At 30.2% G+C, this 25,125-nt stretch overlaps 1 protein-coding gene across 1 annotated transcript in view; it reads left to right on the forward strand.

The window, feature by feature from the left end:
* The window catches only part of LOC139845271 (2-carboxy-1,4-naphthoquinone phytyltransferase, chloroplastic-like), a gene marked incomplete at its 5' end in the record, with an annotated part of 186,443 nt that overhangs the window by 158,775 nt on the left and 2,543 nt on the right, over positions 1-25,125 (forward strand). The gene's annotated exons all lie outside the window — the stretch shown is intronic.

Raw genomic sequence — 25,125 nt, forward strand, 5'->3', positions numbered from 1 at the left:
GTTCGGTGTGATACTACGCAAAGAATCATATTGAACTTCTATATTGTGCTTGACGGCTTTTAGCCCGAATCAGGACTTACAATTTGAAATAAAATAACTCTCCAGATGGTGTCTCGTGATCTCTTAGTCAGTGGTGCGACGTAGCTTTTACCCGATGTCGTCACGTGACTTGTACTCGGAGGTGCGACGTGGCTCTTACCCGATGGCGTCACGTGACTGGTACTCAGAGGCGCAACGTGGCTCTTACCCGATGAGACGACCCGTCCTAATCCATAAGGACGAATACAATAACATATGATTACATCGCGAGGTACTTGACCTCTATATGATACATTTTACAAACATTGCATTCGTTTTTAAAAGACAAACTTTCATAACATCGAAAGTTGACGGCATGCATACTATTTCATAATATATCCAACTATAATTGACTTAATAATAATCTTGATGAACTCAACGACTCGAATGCAACGTCTTTTGAAATATGTCATGAATGACTCCAAGTAATATCTCTAAAATGAGTAAATGCACAGCGAAAGATTTCTTTCATACCTGAGAATAAACATGCTTTAAAGTGTCAACCAAAAGGTTGGTGAGTTCATTAGTTTATTGAAATGTCCCGTTCTTATTGACTAAAAACGTTCCATATTAATTGATTTCGTTGCGAGGTTTTGACCTCTATATGAGACGTTTTTCAAAGACTGCATTCATTTTTAAAACAAACCATAACCTTTATTTCATAGATAAAGGTTTTAAAAAGCTTTACGTAGATTATCAAATAATGATAATCTAAAATATCCTGTTTACACACGACCATTACATAATGGTTTACAATACAAATATGTTACAACAAAATAAGTTTCTTGAATGCAGTTTTTACACAATATCATACAAGCATGGACTCCAAATCTCGTCCTTATTTAAGTATGCGACAGCGGAAGCTCTTAATAATCACCTGAGAATAAACATGCTTAAAACGTCAACAAAAATGTTGGTGAGTTATAGGTTTAACCTATATATATCAAATCATAATAATAGACCACAAGATTTCATATTTCAATACACATCCCATACATAGAGATAAAAATCATTCATATGGTGAACACCTGGTAACCGACAATAACAAGATGCATATATAAGAATATCCCCATCATTCCGGGACACCCTTCGGATATGATATAAATTTCGAAGTACTAAAGCATCCGGTACTTTGGATGGGGTTTGTTAGGCCCAATAGATCTATCTTTAGTATTCGCGTCAATTAGGGTGTCTGTTCCCTAATTCTTAGATTACCAGACTTAATAAAAAGGGGCATATTCGATTTCGATAATTCAACCATAGAATGTAGTTTCACGTACTTGTGTCTATTTTGTAAATCATTTATAAAACCTGCATGTATTCTCATCCCAAAAATATTAGATTTTAAAAGTGGGACTATAACTCACTTTCACAGATTTTTACTTCGTCGGGAAGTAAGACTTGGCCACTGTTGATTCACGAACCTATAACAATATATACATATATATTAAAGTATGTTCAAAATATATTTACAACACTTTTAATATATTTTGATGTTTTAAGTTTATTAAGTCAGCTGTCCTCGTTAGTAACCTACAACTAGTTGTCCACAGTTAGATGTACAGAAATAAATCGATAAATATTATCTTGAATCAATCCACGACCCAGTGTATACGTATCTCAGTATTGATCACAACTCAAACTATATATATTTTGGAATCAACCTCAACCCTGTATAGCTAACTCCAACATTCACATATAGAGTGTCTATGGTTGTTCCGAAATATATATAGATGTGTCGACATGATAGGTCGAAACATTGTATACGTGTCTATGGTATCTCAAGATTACATAATATACAATACAAGTTGATTAAGTTATGGTTGGAATAGATTTGTTACCAATTTTCACGTAGTTAAAATGAGAAAAATTATCCAATCTTGTTTTACCCATAACTTCTTCATTTTAAATCCGTTTTGAGTGAATCAAATTGCTATGGTTTCATATTGAACTATATTTTATGAATCTAAACAGAAAAGTATAGGTTTATAGTCGGAAAAATAAGTTACAAGTCGTTTTTGTAAAGGTAGTCATTTCAGTCGAAAGAACGACGTCTAGATGACCATTTTAGAAAACATACTTCCACTTTGAGTTTAACCATAATTTTTGGATATAGTTTCATGTTCATAATAAAAATCATTTTCTCAGAATAACAACTTTTAAATCAAAGTTTATCATAGTTTTTAATTAACTAACCCAAAACAGCCCGCGGTGTTACTACGACGGCGTAAATCCGGTTTTACGGTGTTTTTCGTGTTTCCAGGTTTTAAATCATTAAGTTAGCATATCATATAGATATAGAACATGTGTTTAGTTGATTTTAAAAGTCGAGTTAGAAGGATTAACTTTTGTTTGCGAACAAGTTTAGAATTAACTAAACTATGTTCTAGTGATTACAAGTTTAAACCTTCGAATAAGATAGCTTTATATGTATGAATCGAATGATGTTATGAACATCATTACTACCTTAATTTCCTTGGATAAACCTACTGGAAAAGAGAAAAATGGATCTAGCTTCAATGGATCCTTGGATGGCTCGAAGTTCTTGATGCAGAATCATGACACGAAAACAAGTTCAAGTAAGATCATCACTTGAAATAAGATTGTTATAGTTATAGAAATTGAACCAAAGTTTGAATATGATTATTACCTTGTATTAGAATGATAACCTACTGTAAGAAACAAAGATTTCTTGAGGTTGGATGATCACCTTACAAGATTGGAAGTGAGCTAGCAAACTTGAAAGTATTCTTGATTTTATGAAACTAGAACTTTTGGAATTTATGAAGAACACTTAGAACTTGAAGATAGAACTTGAGAGAGATCAATTAGATGAAGAAAATTGAAGAATGAAAGTGTTTGTAGGTGTTTTTGGTCGTTGGTGTATGGATTAGATATAAAGGATATGTAATTTTGTTTTCATGTAAATAAGTCATGAATGATTACTCATATTTTTGTAATTTTATGAGATATTTCATGCTAGTTGCCAAATGATGGTTCCCACATGTGTTAGGTGACTCACAAGGGCTGCTAAGAGCTGATCATTGGAGTGTATATACCAATAGTACATACATCTAAAAGCTGTGTATTGTACGAGTACGAATACGGGTGCATACGAGTAGAATTGTTGATGAAACTGAACGAGGATGTAATTGTAAGCATTTTTGTTAAGTAGAAGTATTTTGATAAGTGTCTTGAAGTCTTTCAAAAGTGTATGAATACATATTAAAACACTACATGTATATACATTTTAACTGAGTCGTTAAGTCATCGTTAGTCGTTACATGTAAATATTGTTTTGAAACCTTTAGGTTAACGATCTTGTTGAATGTTGTTAACCCATTGTTTATTATAACAAATGAGATATTAAATTGTTATATTATCATGATATTATGATATATAATATATCTCAGTATGATGTATATACAGTTAAATGTCGTTACAACGATAATCGTTACATATATGTCTCGTTTCGAAATCATTAAGTTAGTAGTCTTATTTTTACATATGTATTTCATTGTTAATACACTTAATAATATATTTACTTATCATTTAACATAATTAACCAAGTGTATCAATATCTTAATATGATTCATATGTACCTAGTAAGACGTTGTTATAACGATAATCGTTATATATATCGTTTTCGAGTTTCTTAAATTAATAGTCTCATTTTTATGTACATAACTCATTGTTAAAATACCTAATGAGATACATACTTATAATAAAAACATGTTAACTATATATATAACCATATATATGTCATCGTATAGTTTTTACAAGTTTTAACGTTCGTGAATCACCGGTCAACTTGGGTGGTCAATTGTGTATATGAAACATATTTCAATTAATCAAGTCTTAACAAGTTTGATTGCTTAACATGTTGGAAACATTTAATCATGTAAATATCAATCTCAATTAATATATATAAACATGGAAAATTTCGGGTCACTACATTTATCATAATCATTCATTTCCATCATTTTAATAGACCACAAGATTTCATTTATTGTCACGCGTAACTCGCGAATTAAAATTCATTCATTTGGTGAACACCTGGTAACCGACCTTAACAGGATACATATAGAATATCCCCATCATTATGGGACTCACATCGGACATGATAAATCGAAGTAATAAAGCAGTTCAAATTCTCTGACTGGGGCTTGTTAGTTCCCATAGATCTATCTTTAGGATTCGCGTCAATTGGTGGCAATTATCATAAACACCAATTCTTAGGCTATCAAGCTAAAAAGGGACATATTTGGTTCGATAATCCAACCATAGAATGTAGTTTCAAATACTTGTGTCTATTTCGTAAAACATTTATAAAAGCAGCGCATGTATTCTCAGTCCCAAAAATATATATTGCAAAAGCATTTAAAAAGAGAGCAAATGAAACTCACTATTCTGTATTTTGTAGTAAAAATACATATGACGATATTGAACAATGCAGGGTTGGCCTCAGATTCACGAATCTATATCAATTGTATATCTATTAAAACATATAATGGAAATCACATAATTTCCTTTATTAATTATATATTATTTATGTGTTTGTAGTTTATATACATTATATTAAATTCCATTTAAAAATATATATTTATATTATATTTTAAAGTATATGTTATATATATTTATTTTATATATATTTAAAATGATTATAATCTATACATTTAGTTATTTTTATATATCCTTATATAAAAAATATCAAATTTGTTGTATGTAAGTATTTATATAAGAAATGTTAATATGTCTTATATATAGTTATATGAAATATTAATATAATTGTAGTATATGTAATTAGTATGTTTTATGTACCAAATATTTATTTGTTAAAAATGATAGTTTTGATATTAATGATTTACTAATAATAGTCTTACCAATAATAATTTTATTAATAACGATAATACTAATAATAAAATGATAATGATAATAATAATAATACATATGTTAATAATGATTCTAATAATACTAATAAGTACATAATGATACTAATACTAATATTAGTAATAATAATAATAGTTTGTGTTATTTTGATAATAATAGTAATCATATTTGAAGTTTTATTTATGATAAATAATAAATGGTAACTAATACTTATTTTAGTATTAATAATGATAACAACTATAATACTTGTTTTAATACAATCATTAATAATAATAATAATAATAATAATAATAATAATAATAATAATAATAATAATAATAATAATAATAATAATAATAATAATAATAATAATAATAATAATAATGATAATTATAATACTTTTAGATATAATCCTAATGATAATAATTATAACCTTTATAATAACAATAATAATAAATGATCTATAATCTTGAATTAGTAGCAATAACAATAATAATAAGTATATTACTAATATAATAACAATATCAATAATAATAATAATAATAATAATAATAATAATAATAATAATAATAATAATAATAATAATAATATTATTATTATTATTATTATTATTATTATTATTAAAGAAAAACTACCTTAGGAGCTCATTTTAAAAACAATTGCACCAAGTAGGGATCGAACTCGAGACCTCTCGAAACCCGACACCATCACTTAACCATTCCTCCGTTCATTAAATTTCTGTTTTAAACGCCATCCTAATTCATTTAATCCGAAAAAAAATGTTCTTCTCTTTTCAAATTCTGTCGACCAGAATCTCACCAATACAACAAACAATCTTTTGATTTTTAAGACTCTTAAATAGAACAGAAACGAGTAAGATTCAGTTGAGTTGGATTATGTAACAAAAATCAAGAAAAAAAATAATATAAAACTGTAAGTAGTCGTGGTTCTTGAGTTTTATTAACTCAATATCTGAATTCGATTATTAGAATTTTTTAGAAAAAGTTTATAACACGAAAAAGGTTGTAAATCGCCCATAGAAACTTTATCAACCATCAATTGATTCAGAACTATCAATACTAATACAAATTTCCCTATGAACACCAGGTTTGACTTTTGAAATTCAAAGCATTGACTCGATAATTCGAACTCGTTTCAAAGAATTGGAATCTGAGAATTTACAGAAAGTTTGATTGAAGAATTCCTAACATAACTACATTTAAAGAATTTGAAAATTTGTTACAAATTCAAAGGATTGATTAGGATGAACACGAGCAGGGGACCGACGGTTTCATTCTTACTTTTGTTTCTGTTTAATTCAATCGAAAATTGCAGTTACAGTTAATAATTGATGATTGATAGTGAACTCAAATGAGTTTATCAATAAGCCTGAAATAATCGATGGATATATAGATACAAGGTGTCGACAGTTTACTCAGACAAAGAAGAAAAAGAAAAAAAAACAAAGGATAAATAAAAATAAAATAAATAAAGCAGATATAGATGTAAAACAGAATTTGTTGGCATTCAGATTCATTTATGTCATTCAATCGCAATTAGAGACACTAGTACCAATCATAAATAGGTTGAAAGGAACCTACAACAGAATCGTACTCTTTTATTATTATTATTATTATTTTTTAATTATATATTTAATATTAATAAATATATTAATAATAATAATACTAATAATAATAATTATATAAATAATAAATGATAATATTAACAACGATGATAATAATAATTATTTATAAAAAAAATTGATATTATTAATAATAATATTATAATATTAATAATGATTTTTATGATACAGGGTATTATAAAAATAATAATAATAATAATAATCTTAATAATAACAAAAATCATAATTTTTCCACTAATTATAATAATAATGATATTAATAACATTTATAATAATAATAACATAATCCTTAGTGATAATGGTAATAATAATAATATTTAATAATAATACTAATATCATTCATAATAACTAATATTATACCTTTACTAATATTTATAATAGTGTTGTTAACAATGATAATAATAATAACTATAATAGATTAAATGTATCAAATTTTCATAGTATATTTTAATTAATAATACTGATATCAATATAATAATAATAAGATAATAATAATATTAGTAATTATAACACCTTACATGTATTAATCTTCATATCTTTATAATATATATTGAAAATAATAATTTAACAAGTAGTGATATTAATATTAATGTTAATAATAATAATAGAAGTAATAATAACATTAGTATAACAATTATATTTCAAACTTGTAATACATTTGATGTAATATTTAATAGATATGTAATGTATATATTACATAATATCTTTTATCAATTATTGAATATTTATAAATTATATATATTACTATATATATACCATTACTTATAGATTTCATAAATATATATATTCATATCAACTTAATTATTCTGTTCATTAGTTTACACTTTTAATTTCAATTGATTAAATTGTATTTTATTATTTCAAATCGTTATATACATACTTGTTTTTACATTATATATATATATATATATATATATATATATATATATATATATATATATATATATATATATATATATATATATATATATATATATATATATATATAGATATACACACTTATCTATGTATATATATATATATATATAGATATACTTATATATATACACACTTATCTATGTATATATATATATATATATATATATATATATATATATATATATATATATATATAATTGTAACTGCTTGTTCGTGAATCGTCGAGAGCGGTCGAAGGTCAATTGATTATATGAACATCGTTCCAAAATTTTCTAGACTCAACATTACAGACTTTGCTTATCGTGTCGATTTCATATTAAGATCAAGTTTAAATTTGGTCAAAAATTTCCGGGTCGTCACAGTACCTACCCGTTAAAGAAATTTCGTCCCGAAATTTGAGTGAGGTAGTCATGGCTAACAATAAAAAAACGTTTTCATGATGAATATGAGTTGATAAGTAGTGTTTTATCATCATTGAGTAATACAGATAAAATAATTCGATTACTCGAATAGTACGAATGAAGCTATCACTAAATAGTGAAATGAGAAAAACATGTTTCATCGTAACTTTTGACTAGTCATGATTGAATTCCGAAATTTAAGGGATTTCAAAGAAATCTTTGAAATCTATAAAAGATTTGATTTTTCGGTAAACAAGGAAATTAGTATCCTCTTTAATTAAATGCGGAGATCTGCCTTGATTTCTTTATCAGGTATTTCACTATAAATTAACTTCTTCTGTTCTATCACTTTTACCATTCCTATACTCAATTCCCAATTTCAAAATATTGTGAAAATGCTTAATCCAGTTCTGATCCTTGTCCTTATCCTTACTATCGCAACAATCATTCTCGTTTTCGAACTTCCACTGGAGGAATCTGTTTTCTTCTACTTCGCTCTTGGGGTTATAGTGTTTTTAATTCTCCCGTGTCTTTATGTTGCGATAAACATTGATATACACGGTTTGTAACTTATGTGTTGTTATCGTGCTTTATATTCTCCTTTATATTTCGGAGCTCCATGCTTTTGTTTTCTCTTCCCGACTTTAAGTCAAACGAAAAATGGTCCAGAATTTGTAGATTTGAATTTCAGAATGAACAGAGTTAATGTTCTAAGATAGAAATTGTAATAGCACGATCTTGATTGATTAAATTACCAGAAGATAGAATTATCAATAAATTATGTTCTTGATATGTTTGAAGATCAGATAGAATGTAAGAGTCATGTAACATGGCACATGATGACGGTAGAGTCTGTGAATCGTCACGTTCCATTAGAAACTCAGCATGACTTACTGTAATATAATCACGTTGATCAAGTGTCATTATATTATACTAACTCATGCATCAGTTTCCAACACTACTTCAAAAACATTCATATTTTAAACTTGAAGGTTTCAGAATTTAGAAACTAAAATAGTTTCTTTTATGATGTAACACAGATAGCGCGAAGAAGTAAATAATCTCGGATAATAATAGTTATGAAAATATCTTCAGAAATATCGAGGATATTTATAATGCAAGATACGATAATATCTTAGAATTTTAGAATCAAAGTGTGATGAAGAAATTCATTCACAATGATTTAGAGCAATTAAGGAGCAAGATATTCGCTAAAGATTTCATCAGAACAGAATCATCAGGATTCTTTGAATATAAGGTTTGGTCCTTGTATTTGTCCTTGGTCTCCTTCATGGTTAGCTCAATTTGTTTTTCAGTACCAAATTTTCTATCGAGCGTTCCCAACATTCCATTCTTTATTATCAAACTTTTGGCCGTTTAGACCATCTACGATTTTGTTGTTTCCTCTTCATTTAATGCTACCATATCTGAATCATCGGTTATCAATCTGAGGTGGTTTCAAGAGAATTGTATTTTTAGATGATTAAACGTTGATGGTAATATGGTGGAATATCAAAGGTTCCCCGGTAACAATAAAAGAGCACGCATATATATCAAAGTTATAATAAGGTTGTTTCGAACGAAAAGTCGAAGTTGATTTACTGGAGCTGTGACAAAACTGGCTACTATAGAAAGGGATTGAAAAGTTATTTTTGGTAATAACAACGCCCAAAGGAGCTAGCACAGATATGTGTTAAACATTTACTCAGGTTCCGAGTATTTTCAGGTGCATAACTATATGCATCAATCTTTTCTTCCATAGATGAAGTGCGGTTGGTTCATCCTCTCGATTGAAGTGTTTTCAAGAATCATGAAAGGTTTGAACGCATATTGTAATCGTCAAGATATAAATGAGGTTTAAGATGAAATCAAGTGGCAAACTTGAAGAAATATTTTAGTTTCATATGTTATAATCAATATTTTAATCCATTTTAATTGTCCAATGTTGACAGTCCACAGGTAGCAGGCACAATTTGTAGTTCAACAATTCATATATAGTTTAATATATAATATTCGAATTAATTAATAGGTGTCGTGACCCGTTATATACATATCTCAGACTCGATCACAACTCAAAGTATATATATTATTTTGGAATCAACCTCAACCCTGTATAGCTAACTCGATCATTACCGCATATAGAGTGTCTATGGTTATTCCAAATAATATATATAGATGCGTCGATATGATATGTCAAAACCTTGTATACGTGTCCCGATATTTAAAGTGCGTAAAATAAATAACAGAAATTAAATGACGATAAATAAAATTGCGAGAATTAAAATTGCGATAATTAAATTGCGATAAATAAAATGTAATAAGGAATTAACAGTTAGCTAGGAACAGTTAGCTAGGATTTTGTTAGCGTGGATTCTTAACAAAATTTCTCATAGTTAATTTGTTTGTTTCTAACAAATTTTATTTTTGTCCAATGTTTTCTTCATTATGCCACTTGTTGGATTCTGATAAGTCACAATCCAATTACGAAATTGAAGGAAAATGGTTATTCTGTGGTGAACGGATTCGTATGTTTGTGGATGTAAGTATGATAGTAAATGACTGTTGAATCGGATTCAAAGAATGTACAATGTAACTTATTAATGTGAAATCTAAATATTTCTCGGGTATTACCTACCCGTTAAAATATTTTCACCATTAACAGTTTGTACGAAAGAATTTTTAATTACAATCTTTATGAAAATATATATACATATATATTTTCTTCAGATATAATCATGGATTTAATGAGTTAATGTAATATTAATCTCATTTAGTTTTCGGTTGGAACTAGAATGAATAATCTCTAAAACTTTAGAGATTACATAATCGCCATGAAGAACGAAGATAATTGATGTAGAACGATACGTAGATTGATGATTATACTCGAGGTACAGAATGAGATGTTGAGGCATGGATTGTTGATGGTACTAGTGTTGTTACTGATGATACTGTTGGTGTTGGTGATGTTGTTGAAGCTGGTAAATTTTGCACCATATTCTCTAAATTGATTACTCGAACGCGAAACTCGTTGACTTCTTCCATTACTCCAAGATGATTGTCGGTCAGAACGAGCGAATGAATAAGGTTTAGAATTTGAGATAGTATATAATCATGGCGAGATATTCGGGAAATGAGGGTGAAAATGGTGTTTCGGACTGGTTCGCCTGTAAGTGCTTCAGGTTCTTTGCCAAGAAGGAAATTTGGTTGGTGGAAAGGAATTGCCTTCTTCTCATTTCCGTTGATTAAGTCGACTATGAACTCATCAGATGAATTGGGGATGGCTGATTGGTTGATTCATTCTGGTGACGCTGCTTCCGGAGTTTAGGTGAACATCCATGTCGGAATAGCTGTCAGAATTCGAGGAACTTGAACTAACGACGAGTTCCATTTCGTACGATTGAATAAAGAATTTTTCGATATGAAATGATTTTCCGGCTATCGGGTGGTATTTTAATTACATAGAATATTTATATATATAGAGCAAAAGATTTCGTAGATTACAGAGAAAATTTAGAAAGCTGTCAGGCAAAGGTAGCAGTAACAGATACGCTAAGATATAAATTTTGTCTATACACTATTTATGCAATCAATGCAATAAGATGTGTCTAGACTAAGAATGATAAGCAGACAATTTCTGACAAAAATGATAAGCAAAACTTTTGACATGCAGACACAGTCGAAGTCCAGACTCACTAATGCATCCTAACGACTTATCAGTTAGACACACTAATGCAGACCTGGTTTGCTAAGACCACCGCTCTGATACCACATGAGATGACCCGTCCTAATCCATAAGGAGGAATACAATAACATATGATTACATCGCGAGGTACTTGACCTCTATATGATACATTTTAAAAACATTGCATTCGTTTTTAAAAGACAAACTTTCATTACATCGAAAGTTGACGGCATGCATACCATTTTATAATATATCCAACTATAATTGACTTAATAATAATCTTGATGCTCAACGACTCGAATGCAACGTCTTTTGAAATATGTCATGAATGACTCCAAGTAATATCTCTAAAATGAGCAAATGCACAGCGGAAGATTTCTTTAATACCAGAGAATAAACATGCTTTAAAGTGTCAACCAAAAGGTTGGTGAGTTCATTAGTTTATCATAATCATTCATTTCCATCATTTTAATAGACCACAAGATTTCATATATTGTCACGCGTAACTCGCGAATTAAAATTCATTCATATGGTGAACACCTGGTAACCGACCTTAACATGATGCATATAGAATATTCCCATCATTTCGGGACTCACATCGGACATGTTAAAAATAAGTACTAAAGCAGTTCAAATTCTCTGACTGAGGCTTGTTAGTTCCCATAGATCTATCTTTAGGATTCGCGTCAATTGGTGGCAATTATCATAAACACCAATTCTTAGGCTACCAAGCTAAAAAGGGGCATATTTGGTTCAATAATCTAACCATAGAATGTAGTTTCGAATACTTGTGTCTATTTCGTAAAACATTTATAAAAGCAGCGCATGTATTCTCAGTCCCAAAAATATATATTGCAAAAGCATTTAAAAAGGGAGCAAATGAAACTCACTATTCTGTATTTTGTAGTAAAAATACATATGACGATATTGAACAATGCAGGGTTGGCCTCGGATTCACGAACCTATATCAATTGTATATCTATTATAACATATAATGGAAATCACATAATTTCTTTTATTAATTATATATTATTTATGTGTTTGTAGTTTATATACATTATATTAAATTCCATTTAAAAATATATATTTATATTATATTTTAAAGTATATGTTATATATATTTATTTTATATATATTTAAAATGATTAAAATCTATACATTTAGTTATTTTTATATATCCATATATATATATTTAGTATTATATAAAAAATATCAAATTTGTTGTATGTAAGTATTTATATAAGAAATGTTAATATGTCTTATATATAGTTATATGAAATATCAATATAATTGTAGTATATGTAATAAGTATATTTTATGTACCAAATATTTATTTGTTAAAAATGATAGTTTTGATATTAATGATTTACTAATAATAGTCTTACAAATAATAATTTTATTAATAACGATAATACTAATAATAAAATGATAATGATAATAATAATAATACATATGTTAATAATGATTCTAATAATACTAATAAGTACATAATGATACTAATACTAATATTAGTAATAATAATAATAGTTTGTGTTATTTTGATAATAATAATAATCATATTTGAAGTTTTATTTATGATAAATAATAAATGGTAACTAATACTTATTTTAGTATTAATAATGATAACAACTATAATACTTGTTTTAATACAATCATTAATAATAATAATACTAATAATACTAATAATACTAATGATAATTATAATACTTTTAGATATAATCCTAATGATAATAATTATAACCTTTATAATAACAATAATAATAAATGATCTATAATCTTGAATTAGTAGCAATAACAATAATAATAAGTATATTACTAATAATAATAACAATATCAATAATAATAATAATAATAATAATAATAATAATAATAATAATAATAATAATAATAATATTAAAGAAAAACTACCTTAGGAGCTCATTTTAAAAAGAATTGCACCAAGTAGGGATCGAACTCGAGACCTCTCGAAACCCGACACCATCACTTAACCATTCCTCCTTTCATTAAATTTCTATTTTAAACGTCATCCTAATTCATTTAATCTGGAAAAAAAATGTTCTTCTCTTTTCAAATTATGTCGACCAGAATCTCACCAATACAACAAACAATCTTTTGATTTTTAAGACTCTCAAATAGAACAGAAACGAGTAAGATTCAGTTGAGTTGGATTATGTAATAGAAATCAAGAAAAAAATAATTTAAAACTGTAAATAGTCGTGGTTCTTGAGTTTTGTTAACTCAATATCTGAATTCGATTATTAGAATGTTTTAGAAAAAGTTTATAACACAAAAAAGGTTGTAAATCGCCCATAGAAACTTTATCAACCATTAATTGATTCAGAACTATCAATACTAATACGAATTTCCCTATGAACACCAGGTTTGACTTTTGAAATTCAAAGCTTTGACTCGATAATTCGAACTCGTTTCAAAGAATTGGAATCTGAGAATTTACAGACAGTTTGATTGAAGAATTCCTAACATAACTACATTTAAAGATTTTGAAAATTTATTACAAATTCAAAGGATTGATTAGGATGAACACGAGCAGGGGACCGACGGTTTCATTCTTACTTTTGTTTCTGTTTAATTCAATCGAAAATTGCAGTTACAGTTAATAATTGATGATTGATAGTGAACTCAAATGAGTTTATCAATAAGCCTGAAATAATCGATGGATATATAGATAAAGGTGTCGACAGTTTACTCAGACAAAGAAGAAAAAGAAAAAAAATAAAGGATAAATAAAAATAAAATAAATAAAGCAGATATAGATGTAAAACTGAATTTGTTGGCATTCAGATTCGTTTATGTCATTCAATCGCAATTAGAGACACTAGTACCAATCATAAACAGGTTGAAAGGAACCTACAACAGAATCGTACTCTTTTATTATTATTATTATTATTTTTAATTATATATTTAATATTAATAAATATATTTATAATAATAATACTAATAATAATAATTATATAAATAATAAATGATAATATTAACAACGATGATAATAATAATTATTTATAACAAAAAAATGATATTATTAATGATAATATTATAATATTAATAATGATTTTTATGATACAGGGTATTATAAAAATAATAATAATAATAATAATAATCTTAATAATAACAAAAATCATAATTTTTCAACTAATCATAATAATTTTCGGTGCCGTAATGGTTTAACTATACCTCAGCGAACCTCAAATGTATGCCATATGCTTACGCTAAACAGCCATGAACTCATAATACTACGCCATGGAGTTGCACTTAACAGCCACGAACTTACAATTTTGTGCCATGGATTTAAGCTACTTAGTCATGGACTTATAATATAATGTGCTTGTAAACCCAACATGTGCACTCCGCTTGTAGTCTTGTACGGGATATATCAAAATGGAACCATCATTCGGTGGCATTACTTCATACGAAAATAGCGACCTTCAAAGCATATATGCATGTACATTATGCATTGTACGTAGCATCAAATACGTCACTAGGTGATATTGAGAAGTGCAATATTTATTTTATCATGTGTAAAGAAAATAATCTTGTTACATGATGACAAGCAGGGCAACCACTCCACAATCTTCCAAGTGCACTACACGTGCTAGTAAATTAGAGCCTGAATAAGCTTATTCCATACAATTACTTGTTTAAACCTCCTAAAGTCACGTCCAATATAGTTACTTTCCACAAAAAATATTGGCATCTTCTCATACTCCGTATGTTTCTTCATCTATTCTCTTAATTTTTTATTAACAAGAAACGTAATGGCAGGTATATTTGCTTGGAGAATATCTCAAGCCGCAACGTTCATCCGGAATGGCATGATAGCATCACATACGTAACGGCATCAGTTGAAGGAATGCATCACGCACCGGAATGGTATCACATCCAGGAGGCATCACGTACAAGATGAACATCTTACAAATGAACCACATGATTAAGTACGATACCGGGAGACGGTAGGTAATCACTCACACAACGACGCGACCTTCGCAACATCATCACATCTGTAACGGTATTACACCCGTAACTGACTTGGCTTAACCTCCGCAACGTCACATCCGAACCGCATCACATTACAACGGATGTTTAAATGGATGTCGTCCCGTGATGGATTTAACTTTACCTCCATAGCGGTCTTCAAATGTGGTGCCGTTACGATCTTATTTGACGCCGTAACATATTTATCGCCACCATAGACTTCAAGTGTGCGGTGTGCCGTTACTATATAGTTCCTCGTTAGACCAATCCCTACCATGACGCCGTCATGTGCATTTCCTCAGCGGCACATCAGCTTTCTCTCTCCATCTTACTCACCACTTCCTCCCATAACACTCCCATAATACATTACTACCAACCATGACATACTCCCTCCTCATTACATACCCCACAAAATTAATTAAATAAATAAATTTACAACTTTAATAGCAATATGTACAAGTTGTTTATGCAAATTAAAGAAGAAAGAGAAAAGCATCCGTCCTGATTTGTGCTTGTGGGAAAAAAAAAAGGAGGGAGATGGTGACGAGGGCGGTGGAGGGCGGCCGAGGGCGGGACCAATGCCATCGGCGCCCTCATGTGACACTTTTGATGACATGGTGTATAACACACCATTGGGAATGGTCTAGCGAACTTCAAATGCATTCCACGTCTTAACTACATTCATGGAGCCAATGATGGCGCGATACATACGTAGGTGATGCGATGCCATTGGTTTACGTACCACAACCATGGACTTGTGATGCAAAGGGGCAGGAGCCCCATCCGGATGGTGTCACATGAGTTTATCCGTTATTGATTGCGTAATGATAATGACAATGTCATGGCACCGTGCGTTTACGTCATTGATGGTACATGGTAGCGCAGCGCTCAAAAGCATGGCGTTACGGGGGAAGCGCACCCCATATTGAAGTAATGACTACTTTCACTTTCGACATACATAGAGAACGCTAAATGTTGGAAGTGATGATTAAATTTATTCAATCAAATGATACGTTCGTACCACATGTACCACTACATGTACACTTGGAATTTGTGAAGCGCATTAGACCATTCACAGTGGTGCTCGGGTGATGGGGCGTGATGAGGTGTTTTGTGGGGTATAGTGCTGATTTGACAAAGGTGATGGCGTGATGGAGTTTGTAGTGGTGGGCGTGATGGTTATGTGATGAGTTAAATTGGTCCCACCATTTTAATTTAATTTTAATTTTGTTTGATTTATTTTTTCCCTTGTTTGTCTTTTTATAAAAAAAATAATACATATTAAATAATAAAAATTTATAAAAACACACTTCAATTCATGGATCGATCATTGTATTCGAAAACCCCATTCTAATGACGGTTGGGCTTTTTTATCAATAGCATATGATTGATTGGATTCATATATCATCTGTTGGTGTATTAGGGTTTTGTAGTAGATGGATCACAGATGCATCATATGGATCGATGACAGAATTGAGAGGAATTAGATGGATCACGATTTTGTAGATATAGAAAGAATACGATTTTGTAGATGAAATCAGAGAGAAGACGATTAATTTATTGATGGAAAAAGTTTTTGATAAATTAAGTACGTGAGATCCTAAATATTTGCTTGTAACCGCTGAAAATATGGATTTGAATTCAAATTGTAGCCAAGCGGGATGTCAAGTCATCAGGCGGAAAAGAAACTGACCAATGATCATAGGACACGTTGGATGACACGTGGACACGATGAAGGAGGAGCCGACACATAGGATTCAATCCCTTGATTTATAAGAGTGTATAGATAGATAGATAGATATATTTGGTGTTAAACGCATATTATGTTTGCTGAATTTATAAGTTGTTTTGCCAAATGTATAAAGCTGCTTGTTGAGATCACATGGAATTTGTTGTTATTATGAAAATAAAGTGCTGCTAAACTGTTGTTAATTTGCTGATTAATTGAGATCATGTCACTGTTTTGTTTTCGATTACTATTAATTTGCTGCGTTTAGAACAAATTTGGACAGCTTTGCATACTGTTCTCGGACAACTTCTTGGACAGCTTTGCGGATTGATTGTGAACAGTTTATAAATTGTTTCTGGACAGATTTCAGAAACGTTTTTCGACTGTTATCGGGTTTGTTTTCATACCGATTTAGGTTTTTTAACCCGAAGTCGGATGTAGCTCTTACTCAGGTTGAAATACCTGAAAAGTTCACTTGTGTGAACTTTATGCGTTGGCAGTAAAAGATGTTCTTTTAGCTGACCATATACTGAACCTTGCGAGGTTCTTGACCGAACCTTGCGAGGTTCTTGACCGAACCTTGCGAGATTGTTGACTAAAATCGCTTCCCTACTTGTTGATTGAGTGATGCTCAAATTGTGATCGCGGTTCAGGCTTGGAGTCATTCTGATTTCTTGTGCCGCAAGGTCTTGAATGAAATGGTCGATTCGAACAGTTTTTGGATCGTTTTCGGACTATTTTGAACATGACTTTGAACGGGTTTCGGACGATATTTGGACAGTTTTAGATTGTATTAGGTTGAAACCTGTTTGGTTTACCTATATGATTGAAACCTGTTTGATTTACGTATTTGGTTGAAACGAGTTTGGTTTAACCCGATTGAGGTGAAACCCTATTTGGTCTAATGGTTAATATTTTATTTGATATCTTAATTTGAATAATTATTTCACAATTAAGTTTTTCTTTTAATGTGAAGAGAAAGAGAGATGATAATGAGAAATATTGTCCTGAATATTAGTCTTCATGTCAATACCCGATCTTAATTTTTGTCTATATAAATAATATTTAATTAATGGGTTAAAGCTATACAAATATACTATTTACTTTCACTTTAATATATTGTAGGCTATATACCACAAATAATCACACTGTATGTTATAAACTTTCAAAAAGTATTAATATAAACGACGAAACTTTTTTTAACATGTAACAAAAACACGTGATGACGGGTCATCCTACTTGGCGTTGAGTTGTCCTTCCACGTAGATTAGGGTTAGTATTTAAATCCCCTACGATAATATTCTTTTGAGTATATAGGCTACATTTGGAACAAAAGAGAAACTACATAGTCTATTTATAACTTTAACCCTTAATTATATTCATTCCATGTCATCTTTGAAAGAAAAGAAAAATGCCACGTAATTAATTAACCAGTGCAATAGGTAGCAAGTAACCTTATGTTGACACGAACATACTTTTTGAAAGTTTATAACTTGCACGAAAATTATTTGGGGTATATAGCATACAATATAATGAAAAAAGAGAAATCGGCCAAAATACACTTTTTAAAAAAGTTTTCAAAGAAATACACTTTTTTTTAAAAAATTGTCAATATACACCATTGGGTAGACCAAAGTGTTGGTCGACTACCATATATCTTGGTCGACCACCTCATTTTTCAAGGTGATCGACCAAGCTTCATTGAGTTTCCGGTCGACTACCGTGTAAACATGGTCGACTACCTCTCATTTTTTCATGGTCGACTATCCATCCCACAACGCGGGCGACCCAATACATGATCGACTACCCAATACATGGTCAGTAATAACTAATAAGTAGTATGTAATTTACTGTTGTAACCAATTTCTTAAATATTAAAGCTATGATAAAAAAAAATTGGATGAAAAAAATTGAGACACCATGTTCATTTACGGAGTAATTCAATTTGTGGGCGACCCAATACATGGTCATAAAGATTTGTGGTGTTTTCAATCCGTATCATTTACGGAGTAATTCAATTTAATTGGATGAAAAAAAATGAGACACCATGTTCATAAAGGCATGTATCTTCTAAGGCCTTGACCAAGTCCTCTCGTGACATCCACCTGACCAAGTCCTCTCGTGAAGGCATGTATCTTAAAGGTTTAAAGTTGTTCTTAATTGAACTATGAAGTTTTAAATGGGTGTCACTCAAGTTACTCAAATTCTCTTCATGACATCCATGAAAAGCTGTTCTTAATTGAACTATGAAGTTTTATGACCAATTTTTGGTAGTCGACCATGTATTGGGTCGCATGCGTTGTTTTTTGTTGGGGTAGTCGATCATGTTTACACGGTAGTCGACCAGAAACTCAATGAAGATTGGTCGACCACCTTGAAAAATGAGGTGGTCGACCAAGGTATATGGTGGTCGACCAACACTTTGGTCTACCCAGTGATGTATATTGACATTTTTTTTTAAAAATGTGTTTTCTTTGAAAACTTTAAAAAAAGTGTATTTTGGTCAATTTCCCATGAAAAAAAAGTGAAACTATATGACTTATTTGTACCTTTTAACCTTTAATTAAATGATTAAAAACGGTTGTTACCACACATTATTAGTTAAGATAATAAAATCAAAATTATCAAAAAAAAGAAAAAAAAAAAAAAACTAAATAACGAGTATAGTTCATTTTATTTTTGTCAATTATCTTTTCTATATATAGATATTCTAAAATCATAAACTTAAAAGTTTTTTTTTTGAACGGCAAAGATTATTTATTATAAACTATATATCTGACTTGACTAGGGTTTTGATTTACGTATAGCATAACGTTTTACACGTACGATTTCGATTCCGATTCCGATTCCGTAGAACATATTGTCCGATCGATTTTCATTCCTGGGCTTAGAATGATACACCGTTTTCAAAATTGCGTGACTGGAGAAGGTTCATCTCCATATCCTGTCATCGAAGAATGCAGTAACAAATTAGTCTCTTCATTCGTGCATGCAGTTGAATCCAACGACGACCTTTTAATCGAAATCTTGCTCCGTTTACCAGTTATCTCACTTCTCCTATTCAAATTCGTATCCAAACGCTGGTTATCTATTATCACAAACCCTTATTTCATCACTCTACGCCAAATTCCTAAAACCGATCCTGTTTCTGGTCTCTATATTAAGCAGCTTGGATCATTCTTTGCGTATGATTTTGTGCCGCTAGATATCAGAGTAGGTCAGATCATTAGATCTCCATCTAAAATAATTTTCAGGTATGAAATTCTACAGTCTTGCAATGGGTTGCTTTTGTGTCGAGGGGTTTACCATTATTACGTTCACAATCCAACCACTAATATGTTTAAGAAGCTTCCACCTTGTCCCATTAGTAATGGTACTATGAGAATGGCTTATGATCCCACAATATCATCTAGTACTATGAGAATGGCTTATGATCCTACAAAATCACCTCATTACAAATTGGTGTATGCTAGACCTGGAGCTTATAATCATGGTCTTGTTCTTAATATTCGAAGTTTTACTTACTCTTCGGAAACAGGAATTTGGAGTGATTGTGGTGATAGTAATTGTCATGATAGATATTTGCCCCAATCATATTTTAGGTTGTTATATCATGCAATATATTGGAGTAATGCTATCCATTGGGTCGATGGTTCGAATCATAACAAGTTAAGTTTGGAGGATCTAGCTATCACAAGTGTACAAGCACCTGGGGAGAACGGTTGTAATCACAAGTTGTTCGAGTCTCGTGGTTGTTTGCTTAGTGTTTGTGTGTGTCCTCATTTTAGTCTTGAAGAGTTAGAACAGTTAAACGTGTATGAGTTGAGTAATGGGCATTCTGAATGGTCGATCAAGTACATTGTTCATCATAATGAAGCGATGAGATCGTTTCGTGAAATTTGCATGTACCCTTATACGTTGGTTTCAATTGATGTTTGGTGCATTGTTTTAGGCGAAAGAGAAGAGGATTCATTCATGGTTATTGAATTAAATGGAACAATTATGCGATATAAAATCATGTCAAATACTCTACACAAGCTCCCGTATTCCAAATCATATTATAACAACCCTCGTAGCTTTCAGTTCATTGCATCCTTTGCAGGTGTATGAATTATGATGTTGCTGCATTAATTATGGTTCTAGGTTTTATTTTTTAACTTCTATATTGTACTGCCATTACTGCTACACTTTAGCTGGTTATATGTTCAGGTTTCTTTTTGATGACTTAGTGGTATCAACTCGGTCTTATGAGTTGTTTCTGTATGTTATCAATTTATTATTAAGATAGGTATTAATTAATATCATTAACTTTATGGATAAATCATAGCACAATCTTTTATTGTTACTATGACGTATTGTGATTATGGATTTGTGGGGATTTTTTTTGGGTGAAATGCCTGTGACAATGTTGTGGGAAAAATGGGTGTAGTGATCAATGTTGTCGGAGAAGGCATATTCATGCCTCATAATAAACTCGTCAAAAACGCCTTACAATAGTCGTTGTGGGCGTTTTCGCACGCTATCTTAGCCAATTAACGTTTTTGTTAACAAGTGGTCTTAACTAACTAACTACTTTCATACAGCTTAGGCCCGTTTGTTATTTATTTTTATTTAAAAACAAATGCAAAATAAGTTTTGCTATCCTCTTGATCACTCTTTTGAGGAATTTAATACTATGTTTTCAATATTTGGTTTTCAATATAGACCGAACAGACATCTTAACTACTACGAACGCTGAAAATAGCAATTGAATAGAGTAAAAGTAAGAATTTTAAAAAATATATATTTATTATTTGTCTTATGTTATGCTAATTTGTGTACTCTTAGTTTAGTTTCTGACTTAGAACTTATTAGAAAAATTAGTTTATCGTGAAATTTTTGGAACTTTTAACTATTCAACAGAAATGAAATAGTGGTTTTTCTTATCTAAGAAAGGTGAATATTGATGATGTTCGTTGATATTCAATAATAATATTGGAATGTTATTAATCTTTGTTTTAATGAAGATATCAATATCAATATCAAGTAGTGAAAGTGATTACACTTTTATTGGATGTTTGCCCAGCACACAACACATAGCTAGCAAGAATATAAACCATCACACAATTCGTCTTGAAATTATGGTGCGTTTGTTAAAACTGAATGGTTAACCGCTAAATGGTGCATAATCTGAATGATATAAAGATACAGAATGAGTTTAGTTTTGAATGACAATAAACTGTTTGATAATCATTTTCAATGAGCAATGTTAATGATTTAAAAGTACCTTATTAACTTTTATATGAATAAAAACTAGAATATAGTTTTTTAATAAGTGTTATTGATATAATTTAAATAAGATATTACATAAAATTTATATTATTAGTGCTTAAAAGTGTATTTCAACTCCAAATAGTTAAACACTGAATATCTAAACCATTCAGCATCATTTGTCGTTCAGGTGTCAGCAGTGGCGGAACTTGAACCCGACCACAGAAGGGGCGAGTGCAAAAATTTATTTAATTTTTCATTGAAGCTGAGGCGAACACTAAGAAAAACCTTATTTTTAATTTTTCTTTTTTAGTGTGATTTTTTTAAAAAAACAAAAAATTCGGCTAGGGCGGATGCCCCACCATGTCTCCACAATGTTCCACCCCTGGGTGTCAGAAATAACCGCGCTGAATGCTGAATGTGTCAGCATTCGTCGCTGAACCATTTTATTAAGAGTTAAACAAAATCACCCTTAGTATTTTCAAACAAATTTCGATCATCCAACTCTAACTTTGGCTTTAAAATGACATACGAGGTGTCGTTATCATTCAGCTCCATACTCGAGTTCAAAGTAACACATAATACTTCATAAATCATCCAAATACACTACCAAAATGTGACCCTCATAAAATATACTCGTACAAATCAAATAATATTTCATTACCATCAGACTCAATAACCACCAAATATAAGTCAAAATGTTGTTCAAACTTCTAACATTCCAACCTAAAATTTTGAGTCATTGGGAACTATTAGCTCAATACTGCCCACTATTCTTATATTGCTAGCTAGTTTTAACTTTCACAATGATCCATCTTCATGAACTGAGCAGTTCCATTTGCTTCAGATAGAAGCAACATCTTCATGATCATTTAAACCTGAACATTTCAAATTGAAATAATCAATTTGTTTACCCTCCACTTCAATCTGACTTCTCGAGGGGATACTTTTTATATAATAGAGATACTTTTTTTTTTTTTTTTTTTTTTTTGTCATAGAGATACTTATCATCATTCCTTATTTCATAATTGTACATTTCATATTCAGTATCCTAATCCCCTTATGAATCAGAGTCCCTGATGTCATTATTCTCTTCATATAAAGCACTAAAAGGATTTTTAGAGACAAAACTTGTCATATCATCATTCTGTTGCTTCACCCCAATTTCTTCTAAAATAAAATTCTCTTTATCTTCCAAAATATTCTTCCTTTAATTTGTTGTACTATAACCACAACAACACAACAATGACAATACATATAAACTACATATATATTACATTATAACCTAAATCGATTAATAAAATCCAAATTCATATACGCACACCAAGTGTTTGACGAAATGTCTTGAACAGATAACGAAACAAACGAAAGGAAAAGTGTTGTTACCTGATCTTTAAACACGGTTGTAGGTTGAAGCTTAACTAGAATCGAGTGAGTGACAAAAAAAACGGATGAATCGAATGAATTCACAATAATCGCCGTTTCATGAGTTTTTAGGTTTTTAGTGTGTGTGAGTTCTAAAACTGATGGGGAGCCTTATTAAACGGGCAACAGGCACCATGCGTGTTGCTCGTTGGTTAATGCATGATGCGTTACCACTTGCTTGTCTTGCTTAAGTGCTCGGTGATCACGTATCACGCACCAAGCTATACGCATCATGCGTGGTGTGAGATGCGTGGTCAGGAAACATTATTACAATTTCAAAATTTCAGGGCATGTTATACACTTTCGAACTTACATGAAGCATTTTGACCTGTTTCCCTAATTACTTTACTACTATCTCAGCGTAAGTGGCCTATTTAAATAATATTAAGCCCAAGTCGACTAATTAAATAACATTCAGCCCAAGTGGCCTACTTAAATGGAGTAACATTCAGCCCAATCGGCCCAATTTACCCAAGTGAGCCCAGAATGTATATAGGAATCCTATATATATATATATATTATATATATATATATATATATATATATATATATATATATATATATATATATATATATATATATATATATATATATATATATATATATATATATATATATATATATATATAGGATAGGATGAATAAGAAAACCATCAGACCCTTATCCTTTTTCTCCTCATTTCGAGAGTAAGAGTATGTGGTGTGGGAGTTAGTTAAAAATGATGCCCAAAACTTGCAACCAAAAACTATTTGATTCTTCTGGATTTCATATTCAAAACACCCACAATGTACCCAGGCATGTCCCCTAATGGTCCTATTTATTTATTTTTAAATTATAATGAATACTCTGTTTTTATGTTTCTACAAGTTCCATAATTGTCATTTGTTGATTTTAGTATACTTTGAGAATTCTTGTATTTTTAGGAATTGGGCATATACAATCTTGGTTTATCATCATCATCTGTTCATTGAAAGATTGGAACTTTTTATTTTATATTGTCATTTTGAATCCGTTTATTGTTATTTTTCTATATTACATGAAATTTGGTATTCTTAATTTGTGAAAATGTGATTGCTATTCTGAATCCCATTTATTTATTTTTTATTTTATTTTTTTTACCGAATTACATGAAATTTTGTAGA

The sequence above is a fragment of the Rutidosis leptorrhynchoides genome, chromosome 4 (genome assembly GCF_046630445.1).
Source record: "Rutidosis leptorrhynchoides isolate AG116_Rl617_1_P2 chromosome 4, CSIRO_AGI_Rlap_v1, whole genome shotgun sequence".
In the NCBI taxonomy this organism is placed as follows: Eukaryota; Viridiplantae; Streptophyta; class Magnoliopsida; order Asterales; family Asteraceae; genus Rutidosis; species Rutidosis leptorrhynchoides.